Source organism: Canis lupus, chromosome X, assembly GCF_011100685.1.
Source record: "Canis lupus familiaris isolate Mischka breed German Shepherd chromosome X, alternate assembly UU_Cfam_GSD_1.0, whole genome shotgun sequence".
Lineage (NCBI taxonomy): Eukaryota > Metazoa > Chordata > Mammalia > Carnivora > Canidae > Canis > Canis lupus.
The window spans coordinates 45237240-45261981 of NC_049260.1; the positions used below are offsets into that span (position 1 = coordinate 45237240).

The 24742-nt window shown below is 39.0% G+C and overlaps 1 long non-coding RNA gene across 2 annotated transcripts; it reads left to right on the top strand.

Moving 5' to 3' along the window:
* The first annotated feature begins 714 nt into the window (after positions 1-714).
* On the top strand, positions 715-24234 carry LOC102155331. Of its 2 annotated transcripts, none has more exons than XR_005386281.1 (3): positions 715-915; positions 1029-1102; positions 16736-20648. It is a non-coding gene; the product is annotated as an uncharacterized LOC102155331 (long non-coding RNA). The 2 variants fall into 2 exon arrangements; XR_005386280.1 differs by lacking the exon at positions 16736-20648 and adding an exon at positions 23933-24234 and having other exon boundaries at positions 716-915.
* The last annotated feature ends 508 nt before the right edge of the window (positions 24235-24742 follow it).

The following is a 24742-nucleotide window of genomic DNA, read 5'->3' on the forward strand; positions in this document are numbered from 1 at the left end:
TTTCCTTTGGAGGACAGGACTTGGGTTTTATTCAGGGTCTTATTGCTGAGTGACCTCAAGCCAATCAGTTTGCTTTTTTGAGCCATAGTTCCCTCATTCTGAAACAATGGGAAAGGCAAGAATTAAGAGGAGAGACCTTAACTATATATGCTCCAGGCAATTATTTTGTGTATTCTCAAGCCTCACAACGGCCTTGTTAGGAAAGATTTTAAAAGTATCTTCCCATGTCACAGATGGTTAAACAGAGGCTCCTAGCAAGGTTGTCACTTGACCAATGTCTTAGCAGCAGGGGCTGGTGGGTGACTGGCCAGCCCCCCATAACCACCTCATTCTCCAGGGATGAAATTAGGAACTACGCTTATTTTGAGCAAAAGAAATCTGGCTCAGAAATCCCTACAGGTGGCGGATAAAGTGTCTCTTAGCAGAGCTTTGTCTTACACGAGGTGGCTTACAGAGAGTAAGACGTCAAGAAGCCGAGGATCAACGATTGTTCAGTGAGTGACTCGCGCCCAGCCTACTTTGGGCTTCGCGTCTGCGTGTTCCCAATTAATTCCCGAAGCCCTGTCAAACAGACTGGCAAAAGGCAATGACAAGTCCTCCTCTCCTGGCCAATCCTATAAAAGGATGGGCTTGGCTCATAAACCAATCAGAGACCCCCAAGGGGGCGGAGTTTTCTTTGGCCTGGATCTCTGCCTGAGGGGTAAAACTAAAACGTTTCCACCTCCAGCCAATCCCAGAGAAGGCAGGAGCGCACTCCTCCAATGGGAGCCCGAGAGCGGTCAGTGGCCGTGGAGGCCTGCTACCCCCGCTAGCTCTCCAGCCCGCCGGAGGGACGCTAGATCCAGCCGCCGGCCCCTTGAATCTGCTCCCCCTCGGCAGCGGTGGCGCGGAGGGCAGGAGGTGTCTGGTGAGACGGTGAGACGCTATGACGCTACGGGGGCTGGGGATGTGAGGGAAAGAGGCCGGGCTGGATCGCATGAGGGGTGGGGCCTGGGCGAGCTTTTACCTGGGCGGCCTCTTAACCCTAGGTCAGCGGGTATCGGAGGATCGTGCGGGTAGCAAAGGGATGGCGAGTGCCCCTGCAGCCCCAGACAACAACCAGGTGAGTACCCCCGCGGAGCTCATTACCCATGCCCACCCCTGTCTCTTGGGAAAGGGTTCTGTGCTGGTCTGCAGCTCACGTGATCATCTGCATGCCTGTAAGTCTCCATCTCTCTGCCGCTCCTCTCCCTCTCCATCTTTCTGTGTGTCTCTGTATTTCTCCCCGTTTCCTTCTCTGAGACATACTAGACAGCTCAGACCTAGAAGGCTGAACCCTGACCCTGCCAATTAAAACAAACCATGAGACCTTGAGCCATCTGCATCACCTGTATGGGCCTCAGTTTCCTCATCTGTCAAATGGGAGTCTAATAATCTCCACCTGAGAGAATATATGTGCATCACTTTGCCCTGTGCCGGGCCCCTAGAACATTTTCAATAAATCATGACTGTCGTGACTGAAAAAAAATCTCTCTCGGTCTTTGGCTTTTTTTTTCTCCCTGTCTCTGACCCACTCTCATTGATTCTTCTTTCTGAATGCTTCTTTTTTCTGTTCCTGTTTTTCATCTTTCTGTCTCTTTCCCATTTCTAAGCAGATTAGAGGTGCATTGTTTATAGCAATGAGTTAGGCCTTAGAGCTTAGCCTGGGGCTCTAGACTGTTCTGTGGTGTGTGTGTGGGGGGGTGTGGAATGGAGCCTGGCCTTGGTCTGCTTCTGGCCTCACTGTAGAGAGAACCTTCTTTGTTCCTCACCTTACTGTGTTAAACAGGCAGAGACCTCCAGAGTGGGAAGCAACTTAGATGAAAAAGTGAACCAGGCCCTTTATCCTTTATAATTTTTTTCACCACCAGAAGACCAGGATTCTCCTAGTTACATCTCCACACAGCCCTGAATTCCCTCTTTTCTGTCTCCATCCTGAAATTCTTTAACCAGGCCTTCTGGAACTCACCATCAGGCGTCAGCGAAATCTTCATCCTCACTCTGGCTTCTGAACAATTTCTTTGTTGTCTTGTCATGCTTTAGTGGTTCTCATACCTATTGGACCCAACATTCCATTTTTATAATTTATATTTTGAGATTCTTTCACTATTCTGAAATGAAGTGCATAGAGAACATAATCTGCCTACACACATAATCCCTCCCCAACCAATGTAATGTCCTAATTGTAATATAAGAAGGAAGCAAGGGAAGAGTAATTTCTAATAAAACAATATGTGTTTCAATATGTAAAGACTAAAATATAATTTTACTAGAAGACATAACGAATGGTCTTGCATGTAATGATACTTGTATCTGGGAATGTGACACATATGTGTTGATTGCTGACTTAGAAACCATGATGATGTGATTTTCCATGTCATGAATAATTCTTCATAAAGTTTTAAACAAAGTGCAATCCTCCTTCAATTTGTTGAATTTCTGGAAAAGTCAGTACATATTAAAATCCATGGTCCGGCCTCCATAACTTCTCTGACCTTCTCTCCTACCATTCTCCCCATTTGTTCCCTCTATTCTACCCATCCTAGCCTCCTTTATGATACTTGAACATTGTAGGCACACTTCCACCTCAGGTGTTTGTACTGGGCCATCCCCTGGACCTAGAATGCGTTTCCCCCAAATATGTACAAGGCTCATGACCTCACTTCCTTCAGGTCTCTATTAAGATGTCACTTTCTCAATGAGGCCTACCCTGACCATACTGTTTAAAATTACCACTCTCTCCTAAGATATACCCCAACCTATTTTTTCCATACTACTCCTCACCCTCTTCAATAATGTATCATCAACACCTTCATTGTGTTTGCTGTTTATTGTTTGACTCTCCTACTGGACTGTAAGCTCCAGAAGGGCAGAGATTTTTGTCTTTTCTGTGCTTGATGTACCCCTATTACCTAAAAACAGTGCTTAGCCTCTAATAGGCACTCTCGATAGATGTTTGTTGAATGAATAAATGAGTGAAATGAACAGGTTTTTCACTGAGATTATTGTCTGGTGGGACATTCTAAAGTTGTATGGGATGCAGTACAATTTTTTTGCTGTGTGGTGCTGTCTTGTGCACTGTGGGATACTGAGCACTCCTGGTCCATGGCCACTAAATGTCACTAGTGATCTCCAATTACTGTGATAATAAAAAATGCCCCCAAACATTCCTTGACTGTCTATGGCCCTGCTGAGAACCATTGCTCGAATAGAAATTGGCTTTCCCCTGAGCACGCTGCTCACCAGGAGCCCCTCATATCCTTCTTGCCAGGAGGCCAAGAGGTGAAGGTAGGTGTCCTCAGTTGAATTCATCTTCCCACTTTCTCTCTTCCCACCTCAAACAACTTTCCTTTTAGAATTAAAAAAAAGGGGGGGGGGATCCCTGGGTGGCTCAGCGGTTTGACGCCTGCCTTTGGCACAGGGCGCGATCCTGGAGTCCCGGGATCGAGTCCCACGTCAAGCTCCCAGCATGGAGCCTGCTTCTCCCTCCTCCTGTGTCTCTGCCTCTCTCTCTCTCTCTCTCTCTCTGTCTATAATAAATAAATAAATAAATAAATAAATAAATAAATAAATAAATAAATAAATAAAATAAATAAAAAAGAATTTAAAAAATTGTTTTAAAGTAATTTCAGATTTAAAAAGTTGTAGAAATAAGGCAAAGAATTCTCATATCTCCCTTCACTCAGATTCTTTAAGTGTTAATAAATTATTCAACTCTTGTTCAATTCTCAAAATTAGAGAGTTTATCTTGATAAAATACTATTAATGAAAGTATAGAACTTATTCAGATTTCATCAGTTATCCCACAAATATAATTTTTCTCTTCTAGGATCTAATTCAGGATTCCACAGTGCATTTAGTTGTCATGTCTCCTTAGGCTCTTTCAATCTGGGACAGTTCTTTAGTCTTTGTCTCTCATGACTTTGATACTTTTTTTTTTTACTTTGATACTTTTGAAGCATTCTGCCCAACTATTTTACAGAATTTGGGTTTGTCTGATGTTTCTTTGTGATTATAGTTAAGTTATGTGATTTTGGCAAGAATACCACAGAAGAGATGTGTCTTCGGTGCTTTATATCAAAAAGCACACGATTTCAGTTTGTCTTGATACTAGTTTTATTCACTTTGACTATTTATTTATTAAGGTGATGTCTGCCAGGTTTCTCCAGTATGGTTACTCTTTTATCCTTTGCTTTTTTATTTTTTATTTTTTATTTATTCCTTTGCTTTTTTAAAATATTTTTAATTTTTTTATTCATCAGAGACAGAGAGAAAGGCAGAGACACAGGCAGGGGGAGAAGCAGGCTCCATGCAGGCAGCCTGACGTGGAACTCGATCCCGGGACTCCAAGACCACGCCCTGGGCCGAAGGCAGATGCCAAACCGCTGAGCCACCCAGGGATCCCCCTCTTTTTTCCTTTGTAATAAGTAATTTGTGGGGGATACTTTAAGATTATGTAAATATCAACCACCTTGTTTTGTTTTGTTTTGTTTTTTGAGAGAGAGAGAGGGAGTGGGGGAGGGGCAGAGAGAAAGAGAGAGAGTGAGAACTCTAAAAACTCCACACCCAGGGTGGAGCCCAACATGGGACTGTATCTGACCCTGAGGTCATGACCTGAGCCAAAATTGCGAGGCAGACACTCAACCGACTGAGCCACCCAGGCATCCCACAACCACCTTGTTTTAAATCTCAGATCATCACATTATACCATTACCCACCCGTCTGTGTTATAGTCAGGTACAGACATACACACATACCTGCCCCAGTCATACTTCATTCCTAGAATTTAGCTGTCAGCTCACTGACACTCTTGAACACTACCCCAGTCCCACTTCTTGGGTAGTTTAATATCCTCATAGATGATCCTTCCAATGTTCCTGTTTCTCAGTTCTGTGATCTGCTTTCCTTTAACGCTTTTGCCTTTCAACCCTCCCACAGCCACCCTCTACAACAGTTTTAACCCCTCTTATCAGTACCTATGACTGCATCGCCTCCATACTCTGCTTCAGGCATCCTGCCATCCAGCCAGTGCTTCTTATCCTCTAGTGTACTCTGTACTCTGACCCCTCAACTCCAATGATCCCTCAACACCACCAAGATGGAAAATTTTCACTACCCTTTACTTCCTCCCTGTTCATGTGTCCTTCCTTTAGCTAGCCTCGATTCCAAGGTCCATCATGGCAATCATTCCCTTGCATACATCCTCACTTCCTTGGCCCTCTGTACCTCAGCCCATCTATAGGGCAGAACCCCAGTCCTGGTTAAATCCAACTCTGTTGGCTCCACTGCTCTTCCCTGGGCTATTCACTCTCCTATCTTCCTGGTTGACTATTTTGTTATCTTCTTTGTCTTCAAATCTCCTGCTACCACTTCTTCCATCCTTTGCTCAAGCTGCCTACTTGACTGAGGGATTAAAACCATCAGAAGAAAACCTGCATAGATTCCCATCATCACATCTCACCACCAAACAGCATCTGTATTCACAGATTCTGCCTTCTTCTCTGTTATTACGGATAAATTGGCCCTGCTGTCACAAAAATCCAGTCCCTCTACTTTGGCACTAGATTCCACCCTCTTATACCTACTTGAAGACATTGCTTCATCAATTTCCCCCTCTCTATGAGATTGTTCCCATTAGCACGCAGACATTCTGCTCTTGTTCCCATCTTTTTGTTATACAGCCTTATTGAGATATATTTAATATCACAAAATTTGCCCTTTTAAAGGATACTGTTCAGTGTTTTTGTATATTCGCAGAATTGCTGCACCCATCACTACAATTAATTTTAGAACATTTTATGCCCCCCAAAGAGAAGCTTCCTACTCATTAGCAGACACCACCACATTCCTCTGATCCCCGCATAGATAACCACTAATCTTCTTTCTGTCCCTATCTATTGATTTGTCTAGTCTAGACGTTTTATTTTTATTTTTTAAAAGATTTTATTTATTTATTCATGAGAGACACAGAGAGAGAGAGGCAGAGACACAGGCGTAGGGAAAAGAAGGCTCCATGCAGGGAGCCTGACGCGGAACTTGATCCCAGGACTCCAAGACCATGCCCTGGGCCGAAGGCAGATGCTCAACCTCTGAACCACCCACGCGTCCCATAGTCTAGACATTTTATATAAATGAGATCATATAATATATTGGTCTTTATGACTGACTTCTCTCAGCATAATGTTTTTGAGGTTCATCCATGTTATTGATGTAGTGTTCCTTTTTACTGCCAAATAATATTCCATTATATGGATATGTTGCATTTTGTTTATTCTATCCATTTATCAGCTGATGGACATTTCAGTTGTTTCCATGTTTGGCATTCTGAATAATATTGCTCTGAACATTTCTGCACAAGTCTTTTTTTTGTGTGGACGTGTGTTTTCTTTTCCCTTTGGTGGATACCTAGGAAGGGGAATTGCTTGGTCCTATGGTAAATCTATGTTTAACTTTTGGGGGAACTGTTTGCAGAAGTGCCTGCACCATTTTGAATTCCCATCAGCAATGTATGAGGGTTCCAATTTCTTCATATCCTCACCAACACTTTTTACCGTCTGTCTTTTTCATTATAGCCATCCTAGCGAGTATGAAGGGGTACTTCGTTGTTTTTGATTTGCACTTCCCTAATAACTAATAATGTTGAACATTTTTTCATGTGTTTATCGACTATTTGAGTATTTTCTTTGGAGAAATGTCTATTCAAATCATTAGCCCTTTTAAAATTAGATTGTCCTATTGTTGAGTTGTAAGTGTTCTTTATATGTTCTGGACACAGGTCTCTTGTCAGATATGAGAGTTACATATATTTTCTCCTATTCCGTGAGTTATCTTTTGACTTTCTTGATGGTGTCCTTTGATGCACAAAAGTTTTTAATTTGAGGAAGGTCCAATTTGTCAATTTTTTGTCACTTGAGTATTTTACATCATAGCCCAAGAAAGCACTCCCTAACCCAAGGTCACAAAGGTTTCTTCCTGCTTTTTCTTCTAGGAATTGTATGGTTTTAGCTCTTATATTTAGATCAATGATCCGTTTGGAGTTCGTTTTTGTGTATGGTGTGAGGCAGAGGTCCACATTTCATTTTTCTGCATATGGCCATCTGGTTGTCCCAGTACCTTTTGTTGAAAAGAATATTTTTACCCCTTTTGAATTGTCTTGGAAACCCTTGTCAAAGGTCAACTAACCATAAATCTTAAATGTAAAGGTTAATTTTCTGGATTCTCAGTTCTACTCCATTGATCTGTAGGTCTGTCAGTATGCCAGACCATACTGTCTTGATTACTATAGCTATGTCATAACTTTTGAAATCAGGAAATGGGAGTCCTCTAACTTTTTCTTTTGAAGACTGTTTTGACTATTCTAAGTCCCTTGCATTTCCCTGTGAATTTTAGGATCAGCTTGTCAATTCCTGCAGAAAAACAGCTGGGATTTTTATAGGGATTATATTAAATCTGTATATCCATTTAGAAAGTATTGCCTTTGGGACACCTGGGTGGCTCAGTAGTTGAGCATCTGCCTTCAGCTCAGGGGGTGATCCTGGGGTTCTGTGATCAAGTCCCACATCGGGCTCCCTGCATGCAGCCTGCTTCTAACCTCTGCCTGTGACTCTACCTCTCTCTGTGTGTCTCTCATGAATAAATAAATAAATATTTTAAAAAGGGAAGTATTGCCTTTGACAATATTAAGCCTTCCAATCCATGAACATGATCTAAATAATTGTTTTCAGAAGTGTTTTTGTAGTTTTTAGTGTACACATCTTGCACTTCTTTTGTTAAATTTATTCCTAGGTGTTTTATTCTTTTTGCTACTATTATAAATGGAATTATTTTCCTAATTTCACTTCCAGAGTGTTCATTGCTAGTTCATAAAAATATATTTGATTTTTGTTTCTTGATCTTATGTCCTGTCACATTGCTAAACTTATTAGTTCAAATAGTTTTTTAGTGGATTCCTTAGGGTTTTCTATATATAAGATCATGTCATCTGCAAATACAGTTTTACTTTTCTTAATCTGGATACCTTTTCTTTTCCTTTTCTTGATTAATTGCCCTGACTAGATCTATCTAGTACAGTGATGCCTAGAAGTGATAAGAGTGCACATTCTTATCTTGCTTCTGATCTTAGAAGGTATTGAGTCTTTCTCCATTAAGTGTGATGTTAGTTGTGGGTGTTATATAGATATCCTTTATCAAGTTGAGGAAGTTTCCTTCACCTCCTAGTTTTCTGTTGTCTTTTTGCTATGAATGGATGTTGGATTTTTTTGAAATACTTTTTCTGTGTCTATTGAGATGATCATCTGTTATTTATACTTTATTAATATAGTATATTACATTGGTTAGTTTTCAGATGATAAACCAATGTTGCATTCCTTAAATAAATCACCCTTGGTCGTGTTACATAATACTTTTAAAAAAAGATTTTATTTATTTATTCATGAAAGACAGAGAGAGAAAGAGACAGAGAGAGACAGGCAGTGGGAGAAGCAGGCTCCATGCAGGGAGCCTGATGTGGGACTTGATCCCGGAACTCCGGGATCATGCCCTGGGCCAAAGGCAGGCGCTAAACTGCTGCACCACCTGGGCATCCCCTACATGATACTTTCTATGCACTGTTGGACTTCATTTGCTAGTATTTTGTTGAGGATTTTTACATCTATATTCATATAGTATATAGGTCTATAGTTTTCTTGTGATGTCTTTGTCTGGTTTTAGTATCAGGGTAATACTGGCTGCATAGAATGAGTTGAGAAGTGTTTCCTCCTCTATTTTTGGAAGAGTTTGTGAAGAATTAATATATGCTTTGTTTGTCATTTGTCTTTTCTGTTCCTTTGTTCTTCAGTTCCTTTCTTCTTTTGTGTTAAGTATTTTTTACCTTAACTTTTAAATTTTCTTGTTAATTATATTTTTTTAGGTTTTTAATGGTTGCCCTGGGGACTACAATTAAGATCTTAACTGGATATTTGGGCAGCCCCGGTGGCTCAGCGGTTTAGCGCTGCCTTCAGCCCAGGGCGTGATCCTGGAGACCTGGGATCAAGTCCCACGTCAGGCTTCCTGCATGGAGCCTGCTTCTCACTCTGCCTGTGTCTCTGCCTCTCTCTGTGTCTCTGTGTCCCTCATAAATAAATAAGTAAAATCTTTAAAAAAAAAAAAAGATCTTAACTGGAAACAATCTATTTCAAATTAATTCTGATTTCAAAAGTAACTTTGTTCTAATATGCCTCTGTTCCCTCTTTCCTTCTTTGTAGTGTTATTATCATATGAATTCCTTCTTACATTATAAGCCCATCAACACAGTTTTATTATTATTGCTTTATACAGTTGTATTTTAAAACAGATAGGAAAATAAGAGTTAAAAACAAAAATACTTTCATAATACCTATTTCAAGTTACCATTTAGTGTCCCTTAATTTAAGCCTAAAAGTAGCGTTTCTTGTAGGATAAGTCTGCTAGCAACAAATTATTTCAGATTTTGTTTATCTTATCTTTTATGTTTGAAGAACCAGTTTGGCTAGATACAGAGATTCTGAATTGATAGTCTTTTTCTGTAAATATTTTGAAGATGCCATCACACTATCTTCTGATCTCCATGGTTTCTTTTTTTTTTTTAATTTTTTTTAAGTTTTTATTTATTTATGATAGTCACACAGAGAGAAAGAGAGGCAGAGACACAGGCAGAGGGAGAAGCAGGCTCCATGCACCAGGAGCCCGATGTGGGATTCGATCCCGGGTCTCCAGGATCGTGCCCTGGGCCAAAGGCAGGCGCCAAACCGGGGATCCCTGATCTCCATGGTTTCTGATGAGAAGTCAGCTGTTAATCTTATTGAGGGTCCCATATATGTGATAAGTCATTTTTCTCTTGCTGTAGTCAAGATTTTCTTTTTGTCTTTGCTTTCATCAGTTGCACTATGATATGTCTAGTTGTGGATCTCTTTGAGCGTATTCTACTTGCATTTACTTCTTACGTGTACAGATTAATATTTTTGTTTTTTTTTAAATATTTTATTTATTCATGAAAGACACAGAGAGGCAGAGACACAGGCAGAGGGAGAAACAGCCTCCCTGCGGGGAGTACAATGTGGAACTCGATCCCAGGACCCCGGGATGATGACCTGAGCCAAAGGCAGATGCTCAACCACTGAGCCACCTAGGTGCCCCTAGATTAATGTTTTTCATCAATTTTGCAATGTTTTGGCGCTTTCTCTTCCTCTTGCTCTTTTGGTACTCCCATTATGCATATGTTGGTTATACTTTTTTAAAAGATTTTATTTATTTATTCAAGAAACAGAGAGAGAGGCAGAGACACAGGCAGAGGGAGAAGCAGGCAGAGGGAGAAGCAGGCTCCATGCTGGAAGCCTGATGTGGGACTCGATCCCGGGTCTCCAGGATCATGCCCCGGGCTGAAGGCAGCGCTAAACTGCTGAGCCACCCAGGCTGCTCAGTTATTATACTTTTCAACTCCAGATTTTCTATTTGATTCTTTTTGTGATTTCTGCGTCTTCATTGATATTCTCTCTTTGGTGAGACATTGTTCTCAAACTTTTCCTTAATTCTTATAGATATACTTTCTTTTATTTCTTTGAAAATATAGTAATAATTTAAAGTCTTTGTTTATTAAGTTCCAAACATGGACTCCCTCAGGGAAAAGTTCTTTTGGCTGCTTTTTTTATGTGTACATGTAACATATTTTTCTATTTCTTTGCATATCTCATCATTTTTTGTCAAAAACTGAGCATTTTAAAAAAGCTTTTATTTGTTTAGGTAATCTTTACATGCAACATGGGGCTTGAACACATGACCCCGAGATCAAGAGTCGCTTGCTCTTCCAACTGAGCCAGCCAGGTGCCCCCAAAATTGGGCATTTTAGATACTCTATTCTAACAACTCTGGTATAAAACAAACCCTCAAGGTTTGTTTTTCTGGGAATATGTGAATGTGTGTGTATGTATGTATGGTTATCCTTGTTATTTTCCTTATTGCTGTTTAGTTGTCCAGTTACTTTTCTCAACTAATTCAGTGGATTCTATATTCCTTGCACTATGTGGTCTGAGTTCTCTGCTAGCTTATTTTTAAAAACTTCTTGTTTTTATTTTTAAGCCTGGATTGCTAGGAGGTCACACCTGTGTAAATATACTTTGGTGGTCAGCCAGTGATTGGTTGGATTTCCTTTAAATGTCTTGTCCACGGGGATCCTGGGGTGGCTCAGTGGTTTGGCGCCTGCCTTTGGTCCAGGGCGTGATCCTGGAGACGAGATCGAGTCCCATGTCGGGCTCCCAGCATGGAGCCTGCTTCTCCCTCTGCCTGTGTCTCTGCCTCTCTCTCTCTCTCTCTCTCTCTCTCTGTCTCTCTCTCTCTCTCTGTCTTTCATGAATGAATAAATAAATTTTAAAAATCTTTAAAAAAATGTCTTGTCCACATGTCTTCCACCCTTTGCCAAGGGGATCTGTGCAAGAAAGCATGCTTTCAAACTTTAGCCAGTTTAAAAGGCAGCCTTAACTTTCATACTCTGCTTACAGTCAGCCAGAAGTGAGTGACTTGGGGCCTTTCCTTTTCCAGCTCTTTTTTTGGCATGTGCATAGCTTTGAATATGTGCACAGCCCTTTAGATACCTGGGAATGTATCAGAGCTTTTCAAAGTTTCTTATGGTTGTCTCATTCTCTGGGATTTCCTTTTAAATTCCTGGCCAAAGGGACACCTGGGTGGCTCTGTGGTTGAGGATCTACCTTTGGCTCTGGTCATAATCCTGGGGTCCTGGGATCGAGTCCCGCATCAGGCCCCCTACGAGGAGCCTGCTTCTCCCTCTGCCTGTGTCTCTGCCTCTCTCTGTGTGTCTCTCATAAACAAATAAATAAAATCTTTAAAAAAAAATTCCTGGCCAAAGCAGTCGGGCCTCTCTGCTGTCTGCAATATAGTCAGCCTTTGCCTACTATATACTACTGAGCTAGAGAGGGAAGGAGGATGGAATTAGCTACAAGTTAAAATGTCACAGAACCCATTGTCATACCAAGATTCTGTAGTTTCTCTTAGATGATTTCCAAGTCATTCTGTGTCTTTCATTAATTGCAGGTTTTGAGATCGTTGATTTTACTTGGTTTGCCCATATTTTTATTGTGTTAAAGGGAAAGCCAGTTCACCAAAGCTCTTATTCTGTCATTCCATTAATATCCTATTGCTGCCATCTTTAAAAACATTTAAAACCGTATTCATCATACATCCCCATGCAACTAACTTTCCCTGTTCCCCTAACAGCAAAACTCTCCAAAAGAGCTGTCATTCCTCACTTCCTCCTACTCTTCTATTCTCTGTTCATGAAAAATATATTAGATATATAATAAAAAATTATATACATGAGTTATAAAGAAATAATATGATGAAAATTGAAGAAGTCACAACCCCACCCAAAAGCAACATTAATGATAGTGTCTATCCCTATGTCATTTTCTGTCCTAGTCTCCCCTATCCCCCACCATAAAGTCCCATTCTCTTAAGTCTTATGTTTAATGTTCCCTTGCTCTTTTTGATACATTGTTTTTCATATTTGTGGAAATGTTTAATGAATAGATTATTTATTTGGCTTTGTAAAATAGCATCATATTGTATGCACTCTTCTGTGACTTCTTTCACTCATTATTGTTTCAAAGATTCACCTGTGTTTTTGCGTGTCACTCTAGCTTATTCATTCTCAGTGCTGTATAATATTTCATTGGGTGACCATAAAACAAATTATTCATCTGTTTATCTGATGATAGACATTTGGATTGTTTCCAGCTTTTTGCCCTTAGGAAGAGTGCTACTATGAATATTCTTGTGCGTTGTCTCCTACATGTCTCCTACTACACATGCACACCCATCTTTCTAATGTATACACTTAGGAATAGAATTAAGTTAGTAGCAATGTAAACATTCAGCTTGACAGTATTATGCCAAAATGTATTCCTATCTGAAGACTGCCAATTTATATACCTTTCAGCAATTTATAAGAGATCCCATTGGTCCACACCCTAATTAGTACTTGATATTGTCCCACTTTTTAATTTCTGTCATTATAGTGAGTGTAGAATGAGATTTCGATGTGGACTTAATTAGCATTTTTCCAATCACTAATGTGGTTGAAGATTTTTTTCATGTTTATTGGCGATTCATGTTTCTTATTTTGTGAAGTGAATGCTAATGTCTTTTGCCTATTTTTAAAATTGGTATTTTTATCATTTTTATTGGTTTGTAGGAGTCGATCATTTGGATACTCATCATTTGCCAATTATATGTGTTGAATATCTTTTCTCAGTTTGTGGCTTTTTTTTCCTTTATGGTGTCTTTGCATGAGCAGGAATTCCTATTTTTAGTTGAGTTGAAAAATTCAATCTTTTCTGTATAGCCAGCACACTTTTTTGTGTTGTCCTACCTAACCTATGATCATAAAGACATTCTTTATTTTCTTCAAATAAAAGTTTAAAAGCATTTTTTCCCTATTTAAGTCCTTAATCCAAATGGAATTGATTTTTGTGTGGTATAAAGATATAAGGTAGGGAGCCAGTTTCTTTTTTTTTAAGATTTTATTTCATTTGGAAAGCCTGGGTGGCTCAGCAGTTGAGCGTCTGCCTTTGGCTTAGGGCATGATCCTGGAATTTCAGGATCAAGTCCCACATCGGGCTCTCTGCATGGAGCTTGCTTCTCCCTCTGCCTATGTCTCTGCCTCTCTCTCTGTGTCTCTCATAAATAAATAAATAAATAAATAAATAAATAAATAAATAAAATCTTTAAAAAATAAAAAATAAGTAAAAAATTTTAAAGATTTTATTTTATTTATTTGAGAGAGAGAACATGAGCAGGGGGGCGGGGTAGAGGGAGAGGTAGAGGCAGACTCCCCACTGAGCAGGGAGCCTGACAAGGGGCTTGATCCCATAATCCCAAGATCATGACCTGGGTTGAAGGCAGACACTTAACCAAATGAGTCACCTAGGTGCCTCAAGGGAGCCAGTTTCATTACTTTCCACACTGATAACCTAATGATCTGAAGTGCCATCTCTGTCATACACCAAAGTCCCATATTTATATTGTTCCATTTATGAGATCTCTGCTATTGGCCAACTTTTTGTTTCCTGAACCAGTATCACACTATCTTAATTACACTACCTTAATTACTTTGGTTTCATAAAGGATCTCGACATTTAGTACAGCAAAGTCTTCCCATCTTATTCTTCTTCAGGAATATCATATGTTCCTGGCCCTTTGTTATTCCAAACGCATTTTAAAATCATCTTGTCATGTCCTACAAGAATATTGGAATTGCAATGAATCTAGATCAGTTTGAAGAGAATTGATATGTTTATGAAGATGAGTCTTCCTAGCTATGAACATGATATACCTTTCATTTTAAATAAATTCTTGAATGTCTCTTGGTATAGTTTTCTAATTCTCTACATAAGGACTTGCATATCTTGTGTTAGGCTTATTCCCTGGTATCTATGGTTTTGTTGTTACTATAAAGGAGATCTTGTTACTTAACATGTTTTATCTCATTTGCAGGTGTATAGAAATGAAGTTGATTTTTATATTAATATTACAACCATTCACCTTGCTAACCTTTAACTTTTTAATCAAACTTTTTATTTTTAACTAATTTTACAGCAGAAAAGTAAGTAAAGAGATAGTACAGAGAGCTCCTGTGTATTCCTCACCATGGTATATTTGTCAAAACTAAGAAAGCCATATTGGTATATTATGATTAACTAAACTTCACACTTTATATGGATTTATCAGTTTTCCCACTAATGTCTTTTTCTCTGTTCTAGGATCCAGTTCAAAACACCACATTGCATTTAGTTGTCACCTCTGTTGTCCTCTGGTCTATGACAGTTTCTTAGTCTTTCCATGCTTTTCATGCCCTTGACAGTTTTGAAGCGTACTGTAGAATGTCCCTCAGTTTGGATGTCTGAAGTTTTCCTCATAATTAGACTGGGGTTGTTTTTGGAAAGAATACCATAGAGTTGAAGTGGCCTTTTCATCACATTATATCAGAGGTATGTGATATCCCTATGACATCACCAATGTTGGCCTTAATCACCGGTTAAAACAGTGTTCACCAAGTTTCTCCGCTGTGAAGTTGTTATTTTTCCCTTTTTATTTTCTGTTCTTTAGAAGAATCTAGCCTACCTTCAAGGAGAGGGAGAGGATTTAAGCCCCCCCCTCTGAAAGGGGGGTGCATTTACATGTAGTATTTGGAATTCTTCTGTAAAAACTATTTATTTCTTCTCATTTGTTTATTTACCTGCCCATTTGCTTTTGTACCCAGTTGCCTGTTTGTATCCGTATGAACGCTTGCATATTTATTTAAGAATTTGACTTATAAGTCCAATCCTTTGTCATTTGTCTTGTTGCTCAAATTGTTCTAACTTTGGCCACTGGGGGCTCTTTCAGGTTGGCTACAGCGTCCCTTTGACATGCTTCCATCTTTTGTTTTTTAGCACTGTCTTCCTTGCTTTGGCACTATAAGATCCTCCCTACTCATCTTATTTTCCTGCTCCATCCTTAGAATTGACCATTTCTCGAGGAGCCCTTGTTTCTTCTAAGTTGTCTGTATATTCTTTTGTGTTTTCTATGTTGACAACAATATCAGCTATAAATAATGATCATTTTGTTTTTTTCCTTTCCATTCTTTATGCCCTTAATTTATTCTTCTTGTGTTACTGAGATGGACAGGACCTCCAGTACAGTGTTCAAGAGAAAAAACAGTAATGGTCATCCGTCTCTTGTTGGGTATTTTCAAGGAAACACCACTAACTTTTTTCCCTATTAAGAATGATATTTGCTGTGGATTTCTCTGGGTTTTATCAGATTCAAGCAAGTGCCCACCTGTCACTATGCTAAGAAGTTTCTATTTTTGTTTTTAAATCACAAAAGGGTGTTGAATTTTTTTTTGTCAGTTACCTTTTCTATTTCTTAGGATGATCATGGGGTTTTCCCCCCCAGGAATGTAATAATGCGGTAAATGATGTTTATGGATTTTCCTCATGGAAGACTACTTTTGCATTTCTGGTTTAAACACAACCTGGTCATGATCTTTTCCTTTTTATAGAGTACCAGATTTAGTTTGTCAATATTTGTTTAGGGTTTTTGTATCTGTGTCAATGAGTAAAATCAGTCTTTAATTTTCCTTTCTTTTGCTATCATAATTTGCTTTTGGCCTCAAGTTCTGCTGGTATCATAGAATGAGTTAGTGTTCCCTTTTTTCAATATTCTGGAAGATGCTAAATGACTTTGGAATGACTTGTTTGGTAACATTCTCCTATAAAACCATCTTTCCCTGGTGTTTTGCTTTTTAACATTGACTTAATATTAAACTTCTAAATAAAATCTTTCCAAAAATTTAAATGAGAAACTTGACATCTGCTTCCATAACATGCTTATTTTTATGTCAGGTTTTATGCTTGAAGTGACTACACACAAATCCCAATCAAGACTTTTTAATGTGTTCTTCAAATCCTTAACAGAGATTTGAATCCTCAACAAAAATCTTCCTTTGTACAATTAAGCAATAAAGTATTTAAAGCCAATTTTAAAACCTGTTAAAAAATGTTTAACAGTTGAAATGGTATCAGCCCTTTTTGTTTCACTGACCAAGTGTATTGTTAAAATTTCTTGAGACAGTGTAATTAGATTTCGAATCCAATTGAACTCTTTCATCCTAATTATTTTGAAATAATGATGAAGCTCTTATTTGCAGAACATGCATCACTGTTAGAACCATCACCCTGCAGCTAGCTTGGACACCATTAAAAGGGCTCATCAGCTACAAACGGATAGAAGTGTCTGGTATTCGTGAAGACAGAGTTTCAGGGCTACCACCTGGAGCTACACCCTCCAGCAACCCCTGCTTGGCCTCCCTGCACCCAGCCCTGCACCAGCCAGTCACAACTTGGGCTGTGTGTGGTGTTTCTTGGCAACTGGGACACAGACTCCTCCAGCAGCTCCACAGCCCCTCTTGTCCTCAGTGATCAGAAGACTACAGAAGCTGGCTACTGAAGAGGCTGTCCAAGTGATAGAGCTCCTCCTTGACTCTGCTTAGCACATTTACCACAGAGCAGTAGCTGAGTGCTGGATGTTACTCATTCGTGCTCACTACCTACGGGAACTGTAGAGGGGTTTGTCAGGCCTTGTCTCACAAAGGGCCACCCTGTAAAGATCTCCACAGGAGGCTGCCCATAGAGAGAATTGGCCTGCCTAGGTTCTCCACTGCCTTACGTCCTACGTGGATGCCTCCAGGGCTGAGGGGATCCAATACCTTTTCACCTACCCGTGATCTACACATCGACTGGAAAATTCAGCCTCCTGTTTTTTGTTCTTGTGTTTGTTTTAGGCTAGGAAGAGTTTTACCTACTTCTTTAATTCCTTTAGTAGCCAGAGGGCTAGTCAGGATTTGTTTTTTCTTCTTGAGTCAATTTTGGTAAGTTATCAATTTCTAGGAATTGGTCCATTTTATCTGCACTTTCAGAGTTTTTGGCATAAAGGCCCCCCTTTTAAAGTCCTCTGCTGTGTATAATCTGTAACTATGTCTCCTTTTTCATTGCTGATATTGGTTATTTGTGCCTTCTCACTTTTTTTCTTGATCAATCTCACCAGAGGGTTGTCCATTTTATTAGTCTTTTCAAAGAACCAACTTTTGGCCCTGTTACTCCTCTCTATTGTGTCTTTGTTTTCTATTTCTTTAATTTCTGCTCTCATCTTTTTTGACCTACTTCCGTCCACATTTTTTGGATTTATTCTGTTGTTCTTTTTCTAATTGCTTATGTTGGACATGGAGCTCATTATTTTTCAGCCTCTTTTGTTTCATGGTGTGTGCATTTAAGGATGTAGATTCCAAATACTACTTTTCTACACATTCAAACATGTCCCATTTCATTATTGTTCAGTTCCGAGTACTTCAGCATTTCCACCATGGTTACTTCTTTGGTGAGTTATATAGAGGTGTGTGTTTCTAAATTTCTAGATGTGCGGGCAATTTTTAATGTATCTCTCTGTGATTGAAATCTATCGTAATTGGATTGTGGTCTGAGTATGCAGTCTGTGTGGTAGCAACTCTAAAATTTATGAGACTTGTATTGTGGCTAAGTACATGATAAATATTTTTGAATGTTTCCTATGTGCTTTATAAGATGTGTGTTCTCTAATTGTTGAACACAGAGTTCCACCTATGTTTAGTATCAAGTTTGTTAATTGTATTATTCAAATTTTCTACACTGATTTTTTGGTTGTGCTATGCCAATAATTGTAATAGGTGTGCTAATTTTCAACTATGATGGTGGATTTGTCTGTTTCTCCTTAGAGTTCTTTTTAACAATTTTTATATATTTTGAGGATATTTTATTAGGAATATTCAAATGAAGAATTGTTATACGTTCCTGGTAAATATGTAATGACCCTCTCTATTCTCAATAACACATTTTTGAAGTCTATCTAATCACACAACACAAGCTTTTCTTCTTATTTGGATTTGTGTGATGAAGAATTTTCCATCCTTTCATTTTTCAACATTCTCATACCCTTATCCTTGAATATCTCTTAAAAATGACATATAGCTGGACCCTTTTAAAAAAATCTAATCTGATGATCCCTTTTAATGGGTGAGTTTAGTCTGTTTACATTTTCTATGATATATTTGGGCTAGTTTCTAACATCATACTTTTTTTATTTCTATTTCCTACCACCACCTTTTCTATGCTTCATTTTTCTTTTTCTGGCCTGTTTTTTAGTTTGGAGATTTGTTTATTTGCTTTCTTATTCACTTTTTTCCTCTGTACTGTTTGAAATTTATTTATGCATTCTTTTTTAAAAAATTCTTTCTGTGGTTATCCTTGAACTTTTACCATGCATGCATAACTTACAAGGTCTAAAGGAAATTGTATTTTAACCTCCCTCTTGAAGAATGCAGGAAACTTCATCTCTGATCATTCCTCTCTTTGCCACATGCTATTGTCTTGAGTATGTTAGTTTGTTCCTTTTTTTTAACCTCACAGATTCTGCATCATCATTAGTATTATTTTATATAGACAGTATTTTTTTTGGATTTACATGCATACATTCTTGCATCTCAGACTATGATTCTGGGATCATTTTCTTTTATCATAAATACAATGTTTAGATGTTCTTTTAGAACAGGTCTCTTGGTGTTAAATTCTCCCAGTTGTTGTGATATGCAAATGTCTTTATTTTATCCTCATTCTTAAAAGACAATTTGTTATAGGTATTTAGAAGTCTGCTGTCTAATGGCTATTTTTGGTAGGTGTTTTTATTTTCTTATACTTAAGCTACTTTTAAGAAATTATCTCTCACTCTCTCTCAGAGGGGGATCTGCAGAGGGTATGCAGTTTCATTCTAACATGTTTAGGCATGTATTTCTTTTTTATTCTACTTTAAAAATGTGCTTCATGCTTTTGAATTCATGTTTTTCATAATTTCTAGAAAATTCTCAGCCATTATCTTTTCAAATATTGCCTTTCTTCCATCCTTCCTATATTTTCTTTCTCAGAATCCAGTTAGTCATATTTTGAGCCTCATTGTATCTTCCATATCTCATAATGTCTTGTTGATATAATCTATTTCCTTGTCTTCCTACATTTCATTCTAAGCAATTTCTTCAGATATATCTTTCAATTTATGGATTCTCTCTTCAGCTCTGTCAACTCTGTGTGCTTAATCTGACTACTGAGTTTTTTATTTCAGTAAGTATATTTTTCACGTGTACAAGCTGCATATTTTTCGCTTTCTAATCTGCCTTGTCATCCTTCATAGTCTCTTGTTGCTTGCTCATCTTTGTGGTTGCATCTTTCATTTAAAAAAAAATTTTATACTATTTTGTTCAACCAATAATCATTGTTTGCGTAAGTATGACATTATAATTATTGTTCACGTCTAAACCACACAGTACACTCTAATTATAGATCCTTTGTTGTATGCCTTTTTGTTTTCTTAGTAATCATCTTTTTTTCTTTTGCTTAGTATTACTAATTCTTTGAAATTCCTTTTAAAATCTGTATCAGTTCATGTCTCTTTTCTGCTCGAAATTCTCCCTGCTCCCAGCTCCCCCAGAATAAAAGTCAAAGCCCTCATCATGGCCCAAAAGCCTGCACAGTCTGGTCCCCATGCTTTTTCTGACCTCCTATCCTGTTACTCTTCCCATTTCTCACTTTTTTTCCAGCCACCCCAGCTTCCTGGATATTCCTCAAACATGTCAGGTGCCCTCCCCCTTCAGAGCTTTTGTACTTGCTGTTCTCACTGCCTGCAACACTCTTCTTTCCAGATAATGTCATGAGTTTCCCACCCACTTCCCGTATGCTCAAATGTCACCTCCCTAGACAAGCATTCCCTGACCAAACTAGTCCCATTCACCAGTGTTTTCTAACCCCATTATCCTACTTGATGTCTTATGTTTTTGTACGAAGTGATGATCACTCCCTGATATATTTTGTATTTATTTATTGTGATTGGTGTTTGTTGTTTCCCAGTAGACTGTAAGCTCCACAAAGCAGGGACTTTGTTTTGTTCACAACTGTATCCCCAGTTCCAAGAAGAACAGTGCATAGTAATATTTAGTAGACATTCAATAAATATTTATGGAATAAACTGAATTAATTAACTAATTAAATAATTAATGTGGATGATTGGGAAATGCATTGAGAATGAGGCTAGTCATGAAGGCCCTTCATACCATGCTAAGGAGCATGGATGTCATTGTTTGGAAGGGTGAGGGTTGAAGAAGCAGTAAGGATAGCTCCTGGGTTCTTTGGAGAAGCAAGCTCCTGGTTGGTAGGGTGGTGACAAAGGCCCATGTTCTCTATGACTGGCTCTCTGCCCTGAGGGCCTTGAAGGTGGACCTCTTTCTCAAACAGCCCTCAAACCACTGCACTGTCATGCCTGCCTATTACTTGGTGAAAACCAAAACCCCAGCTCTCACTGAGCCGTCTGATCCCAGCTAGGATCCCCCTCTCCCTGCTCTGTGAGAAACTGTTTCTTGGTCCCAGGTCGAGCCAATCACCCCCATTAGACTTTTTCTGTTACTGGGCTGGAAGTGGTGGTGGTACAGAGGCTGGTACAAAGCCTGGAACATAGTAAGTACTGTTATAATGCTGGACAACATGGGGAGCTAAGTTTCAGCTCCAAAACTCCTTTTCTTCCATTGTCAAGGTTGCAATAGGTTGTGAGGTTTCAGTCCTGACTTTTCCCCTAAACTCGTTGGTCCTGGGACCAATGTCGCTCCAGTGTATCTACTTGCCCATGACTGTTGGGATACTAATTCTGTTGTCTAATATGTAACATACTCCCTTAGTTTTTTTTGGTCACCCACTGATTTCATCAGAATGCTATCAGTATACAACAAGGCCCTGTAGCACGCCACTGGAGATTTCCCTCTCCAGACCAACATGAATTCATTAGTCACTACCAATGTAACCATCCAACTAGTTATAAGTCTAATTGAGCAAAATCAACTGACCACCTACTACATGTCAGGCCTCCTGCTCTACACTGAGGACCCAGAAAAGAACAGGATATGTCCCCAGACACAGAACCATAATTCAGTGTGGCCAGTGCAGTAACAGTGGGTACAATAGACGTGAGAGTCTCTGAGGAATATAGGACCCAAGTCAGGAGACCAGGGAAGATTTCTTAGAAGGGATGGCATATGAACTGAGCTTTAAAGAGTTGAGTAATAATCTACTGGATGACTAACAAGAGGAGAGGAGGGCAGTCCAGGCAAGTGGTACAGCATGGGCAAAGGCTCAAAGATAGGAAGCAGCATGATATGCACTAACCTGCCTAACTACACTTACTGTTCACCTGTCCATGAGATCATCTAAGATACTCTAACACTAAAACCCGGATATGAGGAGTTTGTGGCCCTCCTGACATACTGTGTTCAAACTCTTCAGAAAAGTAATGAAAAGTTGGTTAGACATGACTTCCCATGAGCTTGTCCATACTAGCTTCCAATGTCCTTGGCTTCCGTATCTAGACCATACTGCTGATGTGACCTGCTTCCTTTAGACCTCCCTGGGTTTGGAGTCATTCTCACTCTCCTGGAGATTAGGGTCTCCCTCAGCTCTATGGGTAGAGAGATCTCTGTGGAGAGGAGTTTTTCTGACTCCTGACACTAACCGTGATGTAGAGACCCTCATCTCTCAAGGAGTGAAGAGGGCCTGCCTATCTTGACTTCAAACATTGAGATTCATCTCCACTTGGGTTTCATTCACACCTTGTAACAATCTAGGACAAGTGGGCTGTGGAGTCTGGCAAGCCCAGTTTCCAAGCCAGGAACCCCCATGTCTTGATTGTGTGACCTTACACTAATCCTCTCAAGTATCAGTTTTCTCATCAGTAAAATGAGTTTAATGCCTTGGACAGTTTTTTTTTTTTTTTAAGTAGGCTCCATGTCCAACAGGGAGCCCAACACTGGCCTTGAACTCACAACCCTGAGATCAAAACCTGACCTGAGATACAGTCAGATGCTTAACCAACTGACCCACCCAGGTGCCCCTACCTTGGACAGTTTTTGTGTCTGTTAGAACATATGTCAAGTACCTGGCACATGGCCACCATTTATTGAATGTCTACCACAGTCAACAGTAAAGGAAAAACAGCATAGTGGTGGAGAACATGAGCCATAGATCTAGATCAACCTTGATTTGGATTGCTGCTGGACTACTTAGTAGCATTGTGACCTTGGTCAAGTTTTCTAACCTCATTTAGCCTTACTTTTTACATTTTCAAAAGGAGGTTAGTGCCTCTACTTCAGAGTTGCCATGTGTATATATTATTATAGCAGTGTATAATATGTTCTCACAGGCTCCAGGCCTCTCCCCAGCCTGTCCTCTTCAGAGACCCCCTCCCCAGGAAATCTGTCCCCTTCTCAGCTACCCCTCTCCCTAGGGCTGACAAAGAGGACTGAGCTTCTCCCTCAGAGTCATGGGGACACTTTGTTAATGGGACTTTCTAATGATAAACTGCTCTTGCATTTCTGGAATTAGACCCAACCCTGTCATGTTAGAGTAAATCTTTTTAAATTTTTTTTATTTTTTATTTATTTATTTATTATTTTTTTTTACTCACCCTGGATTTGGTTTGCTAATAAATTGTTTAGGATTTTTGCATCTTTGGTCACTTACTGTATTTGTCTGGTTAAGGGTAGAGTGGGCTCATCCAATAAATAAATGAATTTTCCTGGAAATAGGTCCAATTCATCTAAGTTATAAAATTAATTGTATTCTCTTATTTTTTTTTATTTCGGCCATATCTTTTACATTGTTCACATTACTTATTTGTGCCTTTTCTCTTTTTCCTTGATTGGTCCTTCCAAAGATTTTTTAGTGGTTTGTCTTAAAATTTTACCATATGTATTTAATCTAAAATCAGTTAACCAGTATTGTAATCTCCCACCCAAACAATACAAGGACTTCATGAAACACTGTCTCCCAATTTACATGTTATTGTTGTTCACTATTTTAGTGCTTTCTTTCCTAAGGAAGCTATTAACATACTGAAAGAATAGACGTTAATAATATTATTTTATGCACACAGTGCTTGTTTACATTTGAATACTTGTTTACTATTTTATTTGCTCAGCTTCCTTTTTATACCTTAGTCTTCCTTTTTTGGGATGATTTTCCATCTTCTTGAAGTATATAATTTAGAAGATCCTTTAGTGCAAATCTCTTCACAGTAAACTGCCTCAAACTGTATTTATCTGTAAATGTGTAAATGCCTTTATTTTTTTATTCTTCTTGAAAGATAGGTTTGCTGAGTACTCAATTCTAAATTATATTTTTCTCTCTAAACCCTTAGAAGGTATTATGACATTGTCTTCTGATTTCCATTATTGCTGTTGAGAAGTCTGCTATTGTCTGATTGATCTTTTTTTTTTTTTTTGTAGGTGTCCTTTTTCTCTGGATGCTTTGAAGATCCTTCTTTGATTATTGCTTGATGCTAAAAGCTTTTTTTTAATTTATTTTTTATTGGTGTTCAATTTACTAACATACAGAATAACCCCCAGTGCCCGTCACCCATTCACTCCCACCCCCCGCCCTCCTCCCCTTCTACCACCCCTAGTTCGTTTCCCAGAGTTGATGCTAAAAGCTTTTTGTTGTCATTCTCTATATGTTCCTTTATTTATGAATGGAAAAAGTTCCCCCATTGCTTTTCTAGGCAATTATTAAAATAGATAATGGTTATTGACTTCTATACATTTAACTTATAAGCCACCTCATGAGTATATTCATTTTAATGCATTTTTCTCATCAGAACCTTTTGGGCTTCCTGGGCATAAAATAATATCAGCAACAAATAGGTTTTTTATCTCTGCTTTTCTAGTGTTATACCAGTCACCTCATTTTTTTGCCCTACTGTTCCTTTATAGCTTCCAAGACAAGGTTGAGTATATGGTAGTAGCAGGTAGTCCTGTTTTGTTCCTGATAATTTTGATCATCTGATAAATGTTCCAGTGAATATTTGTTGAGAGGCCATGTTCTAGGGCCTGAGAATACCGAGGGGATGAACCTTTCTTTTTAGAGCTTCCTGATCTTGCTTCATGAATGCAGTATTTTTTCATGTCACTCTGAGGACATTAAATCCTCAGTCTTCAGTCCAAGTCTTTGTTTCCAAATATGTATATTTGGGTGTCAGCAGCAGTGGGAAACTCACTGATGTCAGATTTGACCTGAGGCACCAGAGATTCCAAAGACAC